The sequence below is a fragment of the Podarcis tiliguerta genome (genome assembly GCF_965153285.1).
Source record: "Podarcis tiliguerta genome assembly, chromosome: 14".
Lineage (NCBI taxonomy): Eukaryota > Metazoa > Chordata > Lepidosauria > Squamata > Lacertidae > Podarcis > Podarcis tiliguerta.
In genome coordinates, this window is record NC_139547.1 from 23386347 (window position 1) to 23401286 (window position 14940).

General features: G+C 42.4%; 1 long non-coding RNA gene across 7 annotated transcripts in view; it reads left to right on the forward strand.

Annotated features, from left to right (window-relative positions):
• LOC310663881 overlaps positions 1-14940 on the forward strand; it is a 67347-nt gene that overhangs the window by 14415 nt on the left and 37992 nt on the right. For all 7 annotated transcript variants that reach the window (XR_014504620.1, XR_014504621.1, XR_014504622.1 and 4 more), the window contains one exon: positions 6872-8695. This is a non-coding gene — a long non-coding RNA (uncharacterized lncRNA). The remainder of the gene's footprint in view (positions 1-6871; positions 8696-14940) is intronic.

Below are 14940 nucleotides of genomic sequence, written 5' to 3' on the forward strand. Positions count from 1 at the left end.
TGAAAATGGTATCTGTGGTTGTCGGATAAGCTTGTTGTGAAAGTTGCAAAATACATTTTTGTGAAAAATGAAGTTTTAAACACCTCTCATAGGCATCTTTCCTTATGATCACCCCCCACCTAATAATACTACCACAATCAACTTCCTCTGTGTCATAGGATCAATGCAGCTGTATGTATGTACTGTGTTATATACAGGCTGTCAACCAATTAAAAAATCGAGTCAATTAATAAGTTGCCTTTTCACCAGTTAATTGATTGATCAATGAAGTACATTGGCATGTTACCCAAAAAACTCAAGGGGTCCCATTTTGACTTACTGAAAGAAGTGTGAAGAAATTTTCAGTGTTATAATCATTTCCTTCCACCCCCCCTTCCCTGTTATGGGGACAGAATAGAATCAAAATAGGCTAAAATAAATACTTAACTTTAACCTGTGTCCTTAATGATCAAAACTGGCCTCTAGTTTAGTTAATTAATCTACCAATTAAACCAATATTCCAGTTAAAGCTCATACACACTTGGTTAAAATAATCTCATCGATAACACCTCTGTATCCCACTCTTTCACCATTTCATTCATTGCTTTAGATTCTGTATTCTAAGGTGCATTTCCAGAGATCTATTTATTTAGCAGAACACAACATTCTCTTGCGCCTCTACTGCACTTGTATGGGTGCCTGATGCCCAGCACTGAGTCTCCCTGAGACTTAAGAAGGAGAACTCACAATAACATTTCTACATTTGGTAATTAAACACCTGCATCTTGCATTCTGAAAGTTGATCTTGCAAAGTTTGCCATTTTTCATCCACTGCACTATTTTTGTTTAAAGGTTACATTTAAATATATCCACCTTGTTCTGGCAACCACATTTCAAGCTATTTTACAACCATGTTTGTGTTTAGTACAGTTCTGTGATTTTAAAGTCTCTCTCTTTCTCTTTCCCTCTCCCTCTCTCTCTTATGAAGCTTGTCCAATTTTAAAGGACATCATAATTTTTGGGGCCGGGGGAGGGATTTTTTTTACATTACTTGAAAGCCACATGCTTCTGTCATGGTGTACATTGTAGATGATCAGGGTATGGTTTTGCCATGATGTAGTGTTTACACCCCCCCCCCAAAGCTCCTGCAATTTATCACTTTAAAAAAATCGTCCTAATTTTGGCCCACTTCAAGCATCTGTATTTTCATCTTTTTTGGGTTTTCATATAGAAGAGGAAATTGACAAGCTCACAGCCACAGAATCTTAGAGCACGTCTGTTTTTGAAATAGAGGCTAGGGGTCAAAGGGCAGGGAGTTTTACTTTTATTATTATAATACTTTTAATAGTTTTAAGTTTCAGGGCAACAATGCAGTCATTTTGATAAGGGAGCTCATGTGTTTCTGTGACACATAAACCCCCCTCTAAATAACAAAAAGAAGAAACTATACCCCTGCTAAATTAAAAAACAGGGCATATGTTAAGTATGGTTCATATTATGGACTTTAAAATTCTTTGCCATTGCAGGGAAAGTCTCAAACATCTCCTGAACTCTGTATACAGCCTCAAAATAGAGGGTTTTGTTTTCAAATTTGTTGACAAGCACCCTTTGGCATACTTAAAATGGAGACCATTTAAGTTCTAATCAGAGTAGATCCATTGAAGTTAATGAACCTAAGTTAGATTTGTCCATCAGTTTCAGTGGTCTACTCTAAGCAGAACATATATTGGCTATCACTTGATGTATTCAGCAACATACATTTTACTGACTGGTTAACTGAGGTTTCCTAAGCCATATGGGAGAGAACTTTTCCCTCATAAGCTGAAACACTATTTCATGTCTATGACATTTCATGGCTACCTGGTCTAGTAAGTCTTCATCCATTCTCTGCTGGGTCTACCAAATTTGAATCAGCAAAACTTGTCTTCTTATAATTTCATTCATAAGTTGCAAGAAAGGAGAGATCTTTCAACTTTAATGCTATGGTCCTTGTGTTGTGTTTTCAGATCTTATTAATTTATTTTAAACAAGTAACATCCCATTGGTAAACCACAGGGCTTCATGAGCCAGCAAACAAGCATATATATCACAACGGAACCTAAACACACCCAAAACTGAAAGAAGCATCAAAGCATGCCAAAAGCAGCAGAGAAGAAGGAGTGCTGTTTTCAGATTCTTTGTAAAAGTCATGGTGCCATAGGAAACTGCTTTATTTGGAGTCATCCTATTGGTCCATCTAGCTTAGTAGTGTCAACACTGACTGGCAGTGGTTCTCCACGGTTTCAAACAGAGAGTATTCACAGCCCTACCTGACAATGCTGGGCTTGGAAATTAGGACATTCTGGGGGCAAGGACAATGCTTTATCACTGAACTATGGCCCTTACCCTGATGGCAAGTCAAGGGAAGGGTGTTCCAGAGCTTAGGCACCACAACCAAAAACTCCATTCTCTCTGCTGATATCCATCTTGCTCCATTCTTTCTGAATAACCTCTTAATGATCTGGAAAACTCACATGGGTGTGTACAATACTCTCTGGGTACCTTCATTCAAAGCCTTTTAGGGCTTGTATATATGCAGGTGATATGTTAGTATGTGTTTGTAGTGTTTTTTCAGAGGGTTGTACTAGCTAGATGAACCTTGGGATATCTTACAACTCTGCAAGTCTATGATTCTATGTACCTGATATTTCACCCATGTTCATGGACTTCTTAACTGGAAGAGTCCCTCAAATGGAAGAGGATGCCTTCACCCTGGTATGCCCCCCCCCTTTATCAGATGCACAGCTCAACAAGACAACGGCAAGAATCCACCAAAAGCATACAGATCAATAGGGCTAACCTGATTAAAAAACACCCACCCCACTCACACATGAAAACAAAGTTCACCGCAGCCAATCACAAACAAACAACCACACCCTAGGCGAACCCCAACCTCTCTCACCACCAAAGGAACACAAGCGAATAGTAAAGAGAACCCGCACAAGCGACACTGACACAAAACCCGACACATTAAGTAAAATAGAAACATTGCCACCCGACTCCACCCCCACTCACCATGGCCCCCTCCACCTCTTTCCCCCTTTTCTTCCTAATGTAACACTAATGTCTCAACAAATGAAACTGATCTGTAGAAAATGTAACTTGCAAAAAGAGACATTGCACATACTTTTGTGAACCAAGAAATCTTTAATAAAAATACATTTTAAAAAACACACTGGGAAAGCCCCTTGCTACCAGAGTCTGTGGGGGTCCATGCATATAGAAAAGTAACCTATAGTCTAGAATGGAGTGTCTCCAGAGAATATAGGAGGCCCTTCCTGTTCTAGGGTGCAGCCCAGGAGTTTGGGACCTCCTTATCAACCCAAGTGACCAGAGTGGTGATGCAAACAGAACAGTCTCCTCCTGCATCTTTAGTAGGAGCAAATAAGTTTTGTCTTTGTTAATCTTTGCTCCCTGAGCTGCTTATTGTAGGGTCCCTTAATAAGATTCAGAGCAACCTCTGGATTCCCCAAACGGCTGTCTGAAAACTTTTGGCTAAACCAGGTGACCACTTTGACAACATCTAGGTCTCTCCCAGCCATTTTCAGAAAGAGGATCACATTCCCTCCCCCTACTCATATTTTGTTGAAGATGTAGTGTTTGTTTGTTATGCCCCTACACATCAAATTAGAAAAAGCACACAGATTTCTGTGATCTGCAATTGAAGGCAACTCAAGAGAGAAAAATAAAAATTTCAGAAGCAAGGATGGGCGATTATAGAGAATTTATTGAGTGGCATATTATTGTGGGATTATTTTTTGGGGTGGGTGGGAGGCAAAGCTGTGACTGGAGGGCAGGAGAAACACCGGCTGTCCCCCCCTTTCTCAAGGCATTGCTAACTTTTATGATATTTCTCCCTGCTCTCTCTCTCTCTCTCTCTCTCTCCTTTCTACTATCTGCCTTTGTGCCTTCAGGGGCAGTGAAAGAAGACTGCCGATTCTAGATTGCTTTCAGAGTTTGCTTTGCTGATGATGGATTACCATGTCAATTTAAACAGCATAGGATTAATTTGTTTCAATGATTTCTCTTTAGGCTGAATGCCAGCCTTTTTTCCCCTTCTTGTTGTTGCTTTCTATCTCTCCCTTTGCTCTTCAGAATAAGAAAAAGAAAAAAAAAATGCTGTCCACCACCAAATCCCTTTCAATGCCCCCCCTTTCTAAAAAAAAGGACAATAATAGAAATGGACAAGTTAGGTGTAAAGTTGCAATACAGTCGCAGGTTTGAGTGTGTGTTTTTATCTCATTTGCAAAGGCTGAAGCCTCCTGTCAGTCACATTAAAATGAAATTGGATCTAACATTTATTCAATAAATACTTCTCTTGTAGGTAATCCAGAGCAGAGTGCTTTTGACACACAAGGACTTAATTTATCTCAGATAAGAAGTTATTAATATGGTACATTTAAACTTGCCACCTACAGTAAGGTCATTCAGATCTTTAATGTGATTCAGAAAAATGGGTTTGAGGGGAAGAAGGGGACCAAGTTTGAGATGGCATTCTATGTGTCAGCAGTGGGAGGGAAACACAATAGTTAGTGCCAGGGAAATAAGGTCCTATAGTGGAAACATTGACCACCATTTCCACTCAGCCTGAGTTCGTTGGAGAGTTCATTGCTTTTGAACCTGACTTTTCCATCTGCAAAGCAGGAATAATAGGAATATAAGGAGGCTGCCTTACACTCAGTCTGATCATTGGCCCACCTAGTTCAGTTCTGTCCACACTGACTGTCAGCATCTCTCCAGGGTTTCAGGCAGGGGACATTGCCTGGTCTTCCTGAAGATCCTTGGGGTTCTATCTGGGACCTTATGCATGTAAAGCACATGCTCTACCACTGAGCTATAGCCCTTCCTCAAGACGTGAGGAGGCGGTATTATTTGCTGGTCAAACAGTTTGTCCAACCAGCTTGGTATTGTCTACTCCAGGTGTGAGGAACCTCTGATCCTCCAGATGTTGCTGAACTACAATTCCCATCAACATGGGCAACGGCCAGGGTTGATGAGAGTTGTAATTCAGCTACATCTTGGCAGGCTAATCTTCCCACACACCAGAATCAGCTCTCTTTGAAACCCAAAATGAATCTTTTCCAGTCCTACCTGGAGATTTTGGACATCAGACCTGGGACCTTTTGGATGCAAAGCTCCTGTTCTGTCACCGAGCCACAGGCCTTCTCTGAATGTTGTTTCCACCCTACTCTGTATAAATGCCTGATCTGTATAAAATGTAGTGGGCGAATCTTCCTGCCTGCCAAGACATATATTGTATGTACCAGAAGGTTCTTATGGCAACCAGACAAGCTGCTTCAAAATCAACCCAATAGGTGCAACGTGGGCTTTTACACTTTTGTGTAACAATGCATTTATGTATAAAAATTTTCAGGCACCTCCATAGGCGTGATGAGGTGGTTAAAAGTTCAGAAGCAGGAAAGCTAGCTTAAGTGATCTTAGACACGCATTGGAGGAGAGAGGCGTATCATTTGGAAGGGTGACAGTCAACTTCCCCCAACCTGGTGGCCTCCAGATGTTTGGACTACAACTCCCACCAGCCCCAGAGCTGTGTTTGTTGGGAGAGGAAAACAGTATTCTAAAACATCTGGAAGGCACCAGGTTGGGGAAGAGTGGCTGAACTAAAGCCCATTCTGCTTATTTATTTGATCAATTAACGACATCTCACATCGTATGATGCAACCACCTTTATTCATTATTTAATTAAGTGTATTTATATCCCCCTTTCTCCCATGTTGGTTTTCAAAAACCCATTATAAAATAAAAAGTTAGAAAAACAAACTAGTTAAAAGCAATAGTTAAAATATAGCACGCTAAAACACATTTAAAACAAGCATCAAAGTACAGTTTGCCCTGACAGAAGGCAAACGGTCAGCTTTGTATTATGATCATTCTACCTTGCTGAAGCTAAGGTTTGCCTGGGTCATATCAGTACTTAGATATGTGATTACCTAGGGACTCTCTTGTGTGGCACCTTGGGTTCTGTTGAAGAAAGGTGGGATAGGAACACAGGATCACGGGAAACGGCTTTATGCCAAATCAGACAATTGGTCAAACTAGCTCAGTGTTGTCAACATTGACTGGTAAAGGGTCTTCAGGGTTTCAGGCAAGGTTCTCTCCCAGACCTATCTGGAGATGCAGGGAATTGAACCTGGGACCTTCTGCCTGCAAAGCAGATGCTCTATCACTGAGCCATCTACTATCTTCTCTGTAGATTGAGAAGATGACTGGCGGGCAGGCTGGTTTCATGCAAGAAGTCTTGGTCCCAAGTTGTTGAGGCCATTGTATGCTAACAACAAAACATATGAAGCAATATACCACATTGGACCATTGGTGTTGGTATCTAGCTTGGTATTGCCCACACTGGGTTGCAGCAGCTCTCCAGGGTTCCAGACGGGAATATTTCCAAGCCCTTTCTGGAGATGCTGGGGACTGAAACCATGACCTTCTACACGGTGTACACCTAGTTCCCAGAAGGTCACCCATCCAGGTTCTGACCAGATCCAGGCCTCCAGTAAGGTGACATCCTCCTGTGCCTTCAGACCATACTCTGGGACTTACCATTATTTCTGGGATTTATCATAAAATCTGCTTGTGATATCCTAGTAAGTTGACAACAAATGGAGGAGGAACTTTCTGGTTCACCTCTCATCACCATGCAGTAAAATCTCATGCATAATTACATTTGGAAATAGATCTAACAGTTTCCTGGGGGGTTTACTTCTGAGTAAGTGTGTTCAGAATTGTGGTCTTGGCTACTTCATGATGTGAAGTCTTCTTGTTGATGAAGATAATCTACTTATATAAAACAAATAAGGATGCCAGTTAAAGTTACTTTCCCCATTTATCCTAGGAATTCCTGAGGATGGTTCTAATGGAAAGTGCCACGTGACAGTGCCACATGTTTTCTAGAAAAAAGGAAGAAAGCAAGCACAAAGAACTGTTGACAGACTTGCCCAGGGGAACATTTTCTCCACATGGTATAGAAATCTGCCCCACCTTCATGTGCAGAAGGTAACGTTTGCATAGGTTACACAACTTTGTGTATGTGTGTACGTAGAGGAGAAAGACTGCATGAATCAAATTTGTGGACCATATAGGCATATGCAAAGAACACATGAGGCCCATGCAGATGTTCAGAATCCATGGTAATGAAGGCATGGGGAGAAGGGATTGTGCCTTTTGCGCAAATTCCTGGTGAGCACGTATTTGTCTGAAAACCTGACTGCTGCACTAAATGCACACAAGCTCTCTCTGAGCAACCAAGAACCTTGCAGAAGGCAGTGCCCTCAGTTGCACATATAGTAGGACATTATGTGGATGCAGGAGGTGTGATCCCATCCACTTCACATGCATAAGAACATAAGAAGAGTCTGCTGGACCAGGACAATGACTAGTCTAGTCCAGCATCCTGTTCTCACAGTCGCCTGTGGGAAATCAGCACACAGGACCTGACTAGGTGACCTTGGGTTGGTCACTACCTCTCTGCTTAACCCACCTCATAGGGTTGTTGTACAGGTGAAAAATAAATGGGAGGGAAGAACCATGTACACTGCTTTGAGCTCATGAAAGGAAATGTGGCATATAGCTGTGATTCACAAATAAAAGGAAAAGAGCCTTCGACAGTGAGACCACACATTGCTCATTGGTGTGATGGGTGTTAAGACAAGAGTGTCCCTAGTTCCTTAAGTAAAATCCCCATTGAGCACAGAGGTATTTATTTCAATGTAAGCATGCAGTGCATCAGGCTACCTAAGACTAGAAGAAGAGTTCTGCTGGATCAGGCCCATTTAGTCCAACACCCTGTTCTCAAAGTGGCCAGTCAGAAGCCACAATGGGAAAGTCCACAAGCAGGACTGAGGGCAGCCCTCCCATGGTTCCCAACAACTGGTTTTCAGAGGCATACTGCCTCCAACACAGTAGGTAGAACATAGCCTGGAGGCTAGTAACCATTGATAGCTTGAGTGGGAGAGGATATCAAAAGACAGATCAAGGGAAGGAAGAAAAGGAAAGAAGAGAAGAGAAGAGAAGAGAAGAGAAGAGAAGAGAAGAGAAGAAAAAGGAAGTCATGGTGTATGTGGGGGGTATCTTCTTCCAAAGTACTTGACCTACCCAGACAATTTTCCATGTCTAGTTTCCTCTGCTAACAAACTAACAAACTCCAAATGACCCCATTTAAATTCTGAGGGGTCTTTGGCAAAACACACACAGCCATTTTGCGCCCATCTTGTTTGCCCACCACGAGGATCCCAGAGCATAATCCATCTTTAAATATTATGGGTCTAATTTGACTGAGCAATATTTGTTCGCGCGTTGGCAGCTAATGTAAGGAAAACAAAAAAGGGGGAATCCCGGGAGTTGTACAGTTGGGATCTGCGTGGCCGTATTAACCTCGTGTCGCTTCCTGTAGTGGAGTCGGAGCTTAGGACTCAAGTGGCGCTTGACAGATGTGTGTTAAAAATGGATAAACTAGGAAGGGAAGGTTTTGAATTCTCGACACTCATCTTAACCTTACGCTACTAGTAAATCACAGTGTTCCAGAGGCCTCGTTTCAGATATCGCCTTACAATATATTTTGCATCTTTCTCCTCCCGCCCTCCACCCACTAAAATGGAGCGTCATGATGAATGGACACAGCAGGGTTTGGTGCGCTGTCTCAGTGATCGCAACTGTACAGGTTAGTGGCTGAATTCCACAATTTAATTTCTCCCAGGTTTTCATTTTAGTCCTGTTTGAAACCCGAAAGAAAAGCCACCCCCACAAAACCAGCATTTTGCTCTCAGCACAGTGTATGAAGGGTGCAATTTCACATTTTAGGAGTTCTTATCAAATTTAAAAGGTGCTTTGAATGTAGTCAAAATTAAATGCCCTCAGAGGAGTATATTTTAATTCCCCTGCTTCCTATTTCATCATAGGCATTCACTCCTTCTTGGTTGCAGTTCCTCACCTGAAGTGCTGGCCTGCCTCACAGTGTTGCTGTTCATAACAAAAACAAGAATAATCATGTAGAGCAGAATCTTATGCATTTTTTACTTACATGCAAGTCTCATTGTGTCCAGTTGGGCTCTACTCCCAGAAAGGTGTGCAGGTAACCCTAAGACTAGTGTTGCAAATTGCAGGGTGATGGCAATTTAAAACACTGCAGTTGTTTCAAAACTGCAGTTGAAAACTGCAAGTGATGTGTTCAGCAGTAAATTCACCCTTTTGCAGCAACCCAGTATCTGATGGCTTCATACTACTACCCCCATATTACAGAGGAGAAGTTGAGAATGAGACAGAGCAGTTTGCTACTTAAGGCCTCGCAAATTAGATAATGCCTGTGTGACACTCAATAATAATGACTTCTTGACTTACAGCTCTCATTTGAACCATGGCCGCTTCACTCTATGTCTAACCCTCTGCCCATTAGGCCACATTGTTTCAGTTTTAGAAACTTAATGTTTCCCAAGTCTTGTTCAAGTTAGGGAAAAGCGTTGTCACACTTGAGTGGGGAAAAGGCTGGCAGGAGTTGCTAATTAAATAGACAGAGAGAATTAATTATTTCTTTTTTTTAAAAAAAGAGTACAATCTAGTCTCCCATTTTCACTTCTAGTGGAACCTTCAGTGAAGGCGTCTCCAAGTCTCCGGTGATGCCCAAGAGTGTTTAGATGGAGGGTCTAGATGGAGACACCTATTGAAATGTGTCTGAAGAAGATTAATAGGACTTGTCAGTGTTGGGAAAAGCGCTGCTTTGCGGTAAATTTCTACCAGGAGAAGATGAATTACCGATGAATGCCGAGTTATCAACCCCATCACTATCATTCGACACTAAATCAAATTGAGCGGTTATCTGCAATCAGAATTCCCCCCTCTCCACACACACACACACACACACACACACACACACAGAGGCAATGCACACCTTTCGACTTAAGCCCTTTAAATAATAGAAACACATGGGGCAGAACAATTCTTTCTTTGCCTTGTGCGTGAAGTAAAGGGGAGCTTTTTTAAAATACAGAAGGGGTCCTTTCAGAGATGGATACCCCAGGAAGGGGAAGAGAGAGAGAGAGAGAGAGAGAGAGAGAGAGAGAGAGGCCCCCACTCTCTACTGTAATGTATGTGTGTGTGTTTTGCAGATGCATTCTGCATTGTGTAACTGGTCACATCTGCAGCATACCTTTAAAGCACATAACTTTCCCTCAAAGAAGCCTGGGAACTGTAGTTTGTTAAGGATACTGGGTACTGTATCTCTGTGAGGGGTCAACTGCCATCCCCAGGATTCCCCTCACAGAGATACAGCACCCAGCATCATTAACAAACTACAGTTCCCAGGCATCTTTGAGGGAAGTGTGTGTGTATGTATGTATATATATATATATATATGGCAAGGACGCGGGTGACGCTGTGGGTTAAACCACGAAGCCTAGGACATGCTGATCAGATGGTCAGTGGTTTGAATCCCTGCGATGGGGTGAGCTCCCGTTGTTCGGTCCCAGCTCCTGCCCACCTAGCAGTTCAAAAGCACGTCAAAGTGCAAGCAGATAAATAGGTACCGCTCCGATGGGAAGGTAAACAGCGTTTCCGTGCACTGCTCTGGTTTGCCAGAAGCGGCTTAGTTATGCTGGCCACATGACCCAGAAGCTGTACGCTGGCTCCCTCGGCCAATAAAGCGAGATGAGCGCCGCAAACCCAAAGTTGATCACGACTGGACCTAATGGTCAGGAGTCCCTTTACCTTTACCTATATATATTGCTGATATTTGTGACCATTGGCACAACAATGGATCAGCAGCAGCAAATTCATACTTGTCTGTGCACACAGCAATCTGTTTTGTTAGTTGTTAGTTGCCATCTGGAGGGGCACTATTGTGCTAAACCACCACAAAAACTGCATTTGTTGTATAAGTTCCTCCTTGGATGCCCTTTTCATGGTGAATTCATGCTGAGTTTTATTTTATTTATCAAATTATGTATTTGATGTTATTCATAAAAAGTATACAAAAATTATACTTAAAAAACATACAGTAAAAACTATACAAACAATTAAAAATCATAAATCAGTTAATTATCATGGAAAGATGTATTCTCAATAGCCCTCATAACCCTGACAGAATACAAAAGTTTTTCAGCAGGCATTTAAAAGTTGAAACAGAAGGCTCCTGCTGAATCCCTTTTGGAAGAGTATTCCACAATACTAAGTTGATGACACTAAAAGCTTAGTTTCTTCTTGTTGTCAGATGAGCCTTGCCAGCTTGGGGAATGACCAATGATGCTCCTGTAGAGAATCTTAGTGACAGGGCTCTGGTGGTCCTTGATGTACCCTGGACTAAGTTGTTCAGGGCTTTATAAATCCATACAAGATCCTGGAATCTGGCTCAGTAGAAGACAGGCAGTCAGTGCAGATGCTTTAAAGATGGTGTGACATGCTGTTGACTAAATGTAAAAAGGTAAAGGTAAAGGTACCCCTGCCCGTACGGGCCAGTCTTGACAGACTCTAGGGTTGTGCGCCCATCTCACTCAAAGAGGTCGGGGGCCAGCGCTGTCCGAAGACACTTCTGGGTCACGTGGCCAGCGTGACATCGCTGCTCTGGCGAGCCAGAGCCGCACACGGAAACGCCGTTTACCTTCCCGCTAGTAAGCGGTCCCTATTTATCTACTTGCACCCGAGAGTGCTTTCGAACTGCTAGGTTGGCAGGCGCTGGGACCGAACAATGGGCGCGCACCCCGCCGCGGGGATTCGAACTGCCGACCTTTCGATCGGCAAGCCCTAGGCGCTGAGGCTTTAACCCACAGCGCCACTCGCGTCCCAAAAAATAAATGTACCCATTCTAAAAATAAATAAATAAAATAAAATAAAAAAATAAATGTACCCATCGGCAATTTTGTGGCCACATTCTGCACCAGCATGAGCTTCCATACCAGACCCAAGTGCAGACTCACATAGAGGGCATTGCACTAATCCAACATCAAGGTTACCAACATATGAACTACAGTGGTTAGGCTCTCCCTGAGTCAAGCATTTCAACCCTCTCCCTGTAGCTTGTACCTGCAAATTTTTTGGGGATGGACATTCTGCTTTGTTTCCAATCGGTTCATGTCGCATAGCTCCCTGCTGAAATCTTGCAACTTTCCCTACCGCAAACATCCTTTCTCTGTTATTGTTGTTGCCCTGCTGTTGTGGTGCTACATGGCACAAGAGGGACCTTCCAGATGGCAACAATGTGGTAACATTGGGAGCACTGCAGAACAAGTAAGGAAGTGGTACGATATCTGTACGGTCTGGTATAAATCCACCACAAATGCATGGATTTATCTACCGTTCACTATTGTATCAATAACATGTTGCAGAACACACCTGCAAAAAGACTCCAGTCTGAAGGGGTCGTCTGCCATGACATTTCATTCCAAATTAACTGTCTTTGCAAATTCTCCATCAACATCCACACACTGTTTCTGCCCATTTCAGAGAATAATAGGTACTAAAGAGAGCCTTATTGTATCAGAAGAACGATCCATTTGGTTCAATATTGTTGAGGCTTTGTGAACATTGTATCCACAAAACACATTCAAAACACATTCTTTCCCTCAAAGAATTCTGGGCCCTGCACTTTACCCCTCGCAGAGTTACAATGCCCACCAACCCTTAACAAAATACAGTGCCCAGAATTCTCTGAGGGAAACAATGTGTTTCAAAAGTGCCTTAAAGTTATAGTGTGTACGCAAGCTTCAGCATTGAAGCATAAATGGCCAATAGGCATTGATAGACCTCTCCAGTGTCATGAATTTATGTCGGCTCCTTCTGGTTACCTAAGCCAGTAGTAGCCACGATCAAATCCCACAAGCTAATTGCATGTCGTGTGAAAAAGTACCTTCTTATTCTCTGCCCTGAATCTACTGCCAGTTAATTTTGTCAGATGACCGCAAATTCTAGGGTAATGAGAGAGGGCAAATGAATTAATCTCTCTCTACAAATCCACAGTTGGTTTAAACTGCTGACAGTATAATACAGCATGATGGCTAAGATTTCATGGCCTCCCTTCTGATAATGCAGCACAGCTGGGCTAGGTAAACAAGTTTGAAAAGGCGCTACAGACATAACTAGGCACTGAAGAGGGTGTGCTCATATACCAGCCTATTAAGTAATTTAGGCTGCAATTCTGTACTCAGTTGCCTGGGAGCAAGCCCCATTGAACAAAGTGGGACTTACTTGTGATGAAACATGTGGTAGATTGCACTGCACATCCAGTTAGACAGGTCCTTGTCTTGAGGAGCTTACAATCTATAAAGCTTAACAATAATGGATGGGAGGGAAAGGTAACACGAGCTCAGAAAGACCTCTGTCTGGAAGTCTAGAAAGCTGCTACCGGTCAGTTTAGAACATTGGCAGCCAATGTGGTTGTTGAACTCTAACTCCCATCAGCCCAGACACTGTGGCTTGTGGTCAGGAATAATGAAAACTGGAGACCCGTCAAATCTGAAGGGCACCAGCAGCCCACTGGCTACTCATGGTGTACAAAATGCCAAGCTAGATGGATCAGTCGTTTGAATTGGTATGTCAGTTTCGTACATTTGTGGACTGGATTTATCTAAGCCTCTTTTAAAGCTATCCTAGCTAGTGCATGGGTTCATATTGACTGAGAAAGATGGGATGCAAATGCTTTCAATAAACAAGCAAACAAATGAATAATGATTGCCGGGGGGGGGGGGGGCAGGGGGAGGATGAGAAGCAACCGGTACCTTTCTGAGTTGGCTGTTCCTGGCCTAGATATCTGGCCTAGACATTAGGTGTTGAGATGGGTGAGCCTGTCAATTTCTGTTTATCTCAGTTTCTCCTTTTCCCTATTTGCAATTCTTTTAGGAAAAGTCCTAATGAAAATCAGCCAGCCTTTTAGTGTGAATTTTTCCTAATATTCAGAGACTTGTATGCAACTCCATCTAATATATACATCTTTCAATGTGCTTTTCTGTGTTTTAATGCATGGTGTGTGCTACTTCCAGTAATATATACATTTTAATGCACTCTTTCCCATAGTATATGCATATTTGCCCCTGTTATTTGGATAGCGAATTGCATCACATCATTTGAAGAGGTGTGAATTTAAAAGGAGGGCTGTGTTTTGGTTTGCATATTGTTTTGGGACATGCAGCTTAGGTATATTTACTTTTATTTGCAAACTGAACCACATTTCTCCTCTCCCCTAGTTAGGTGCATCAAGCAGGTTAACATTTGACCCTAGATTTTACTGGCTTAAACATATTCAGCTGTTCCCTTGTCTGCTACTCTCAATTTCTGAATAGCCCAACCAAACTATGATGCACATCTGCCAGGTTCTACAGCTAGATCATCGCTGATTTTTTTATTTTTTTTTTGGTAAGGGATTCAATTCTTAGAAAGGACAGTATGTTCCCTCAAAGGGGAAAAGTGATTTATTTCAAAAGCCAGGTTCTTTCAATAGGCCTTTGACAGTTAGGACCGAGAAGTGTACCCAAAAAGTGGAATAATGCACCATTCAGAATTTTAATAGCCTTCAAGAAGCTAGTTCAGGGACAGCACCAGAGAATTACGAAGCATGGGACATGATCCATAAAGTCCATTTGGCAAGCATGATGTGCCAATCTGTATTTATTACAACCACCCTCTGATGCATCTACAACACAAATGGCCAGATTTATATGCTCTAATGGTCCCACAATAAGAAAAACATGTGGTCTTTATCTCCCCTTTCTGCCCAAAAGAATCCCTCCACCTACTTTCTGGGCATTGCCTTGTCTGGGTTTAATCACAGGGGAGCAAAAACGAGCATTATTAAAAAATAAACATATTTTCAGAAGCAATCAAAGGGTTGGAAGATTGATTCAGCATGGAGACAGGACATAATGGGAAGCAGGTTCCCTCTAATGAGGACTACTGGGATGCAAAGGCAGGCAGGCAGAGCCACCC